General features: G+C 40.7%; 1 non-coding gene across 1 annotated transcript; it reads right to left on the bottom strand.

The window, feature by feature from the left end:
- Window positions 1-1,031: 1,031 nt before the first annotated feature.
- LOC132619140 (small nucleolar RNA R71) lies at window positions 1,032-1,138 on the bottom strand. Its single transcript, XR_009574532.1, has one exon. It is a non-coding gene; the product is annotated as a small nucleolar RNA R71 (small nucleolar RNA).
- Between the last annotated feature and the right edge of the window lie 473 nt (window positions 1,139-1,611).

Genomic DNA, 1,611 nt, shown 5'->3' with positions numbered 1-1,611 from the left:
CCTCGTTTAATAGACTAACTTAGGAATAAGAATAAGTCTAAATTGGCATCATTGGTCGCTCTTCGATTGTAACTCTTTTATATTCGGAAGAATCATAAAGAGGAAATACTGCTTAACAGTTGGGAAACATTAAGAAGTCTTTAAGAGACCAAGTGCATATTCATAGAACAACCATTAGAAGTATATCACTTTGAAACCTGAAGCATAATATCTAATCAAATTGGGGAACACAACCTTAGTCTCTCTCTCTCACATTAATTACATTTTAAGTCAAAGTATTAAATTACATTATTCAACAATCAATTCAAACTATCCGGAATAGGATTAAAGCATTTAAAGACCGGTATCGCATACGATTAGTACTCTTTTCTCTCCATATTCCCTGTGGGATTCGACCCCAACCTTGTTGGATTACTATATTTGACAACGTCCGCTTTACGCCATTAATAGGTGTAATTTGAGCGTATCAAATTTTGGCGCCGTTGCCGGGGAATACAGTTCAGAAATTACTAATTGTTGTGTACTATTCTTTAAAACTTTTTCTATTCCATCACACCTCGTTTGTTGTTTTAGTGAACCAGGTGAACATGGCTGGAAGACCCCATCACAATCAAGGGAACCAAGGGGGGATCCAAGTGAACCATCCTGCACCAGAAGAAGAGGAGGATGAGAATGTATTTGCAGAATTCATTGACGAAGCTGATTATGCTTCTGCTGTAGTTCCCCCGAGAACAGGAAATGCTAATTTCAAAATTGATAGTTCTATCTATCAGCTATTGAAACTTGAAGTCTATTTCCGAAATTCTTCGGAGGACTGTCCACTTCGACACCTAAAGAATTTCGTGCATGTATGTTCCCAACAATCTCAAGGTGTTGTTCCTGCTGATGCACTGCGACTGCGGGTTTTCAAATATTCCTTAGCTGGCAAAGCTAGGGAATGGTATGAAAAGCTCCCGAGCAATACTATTCATACCTGGAATGAGCTGGCCAAAATCTTTCTAAAAAAATGGTTCCCACCCAGCAAAAAGGCTGAGCTTCGGGATAAGATTTTTGGGTTTAAACAACTTCCAAGGGAACAACTATATGCTGCATGGGAGAGGTTCAAATATTATCTAGCTCAATCTCCGACTCATGGATTTCCAGATGCAATTCTCACAGAGAAGTTCTACAAGGGGATAGATACAATGAATCAAATAGCTGTCAACACTGCAGTTGGGGGATGCTTCATGGACAAATCCTTTGTCAACATCACCCGGTTGCTCGACAAGTTTACTACCCATAATCAAGCCTGGCATTCGAGTGATAGCGAAATCCTATCATATGGCAGTCCCTCTGTGGCTGCGGTGGCCAAAGAAAATCATGAGCGAGATCATGCGTTCGCTCAATTGCAAACCACCGTGGATTTATTATCCAAAAGGCTTATGGAGAAAGAGGCCAAATGTGTAAATGCTGTCGATGAGATGCCACCTCATGCTCCAGGAATGTATCAAGTTTCTGACGAAACTTATCTTGACGGGCAGCCACAATATGAGGATGCGAATTATGTCAATAACTCGCAAGGGGGTTGTCAACGGCAAAACTACCAAGGTCCTGGTAATCACCCATGGCAAA

Source organism: Lycium barbarum, chromosome 1 (genome assembly GCF_019175385.1).
Source record: "Lycium barbarum isolate Lr01 chromosome 1, ASM1917538v2, whole genome shotgun sequence".
Taxonomy (NCBI): domain Eukaryota; kingdom Viridiplantae; phylum Streptophyta; class Magnoliopsida; order Solanales; family Solanaceae; genus Lycium; species Lycium barbarum.
Note: the sequence above shows the minus strand (reverse complement) of the source record. Positions and strands in the feature narration are given on the sequence as shown.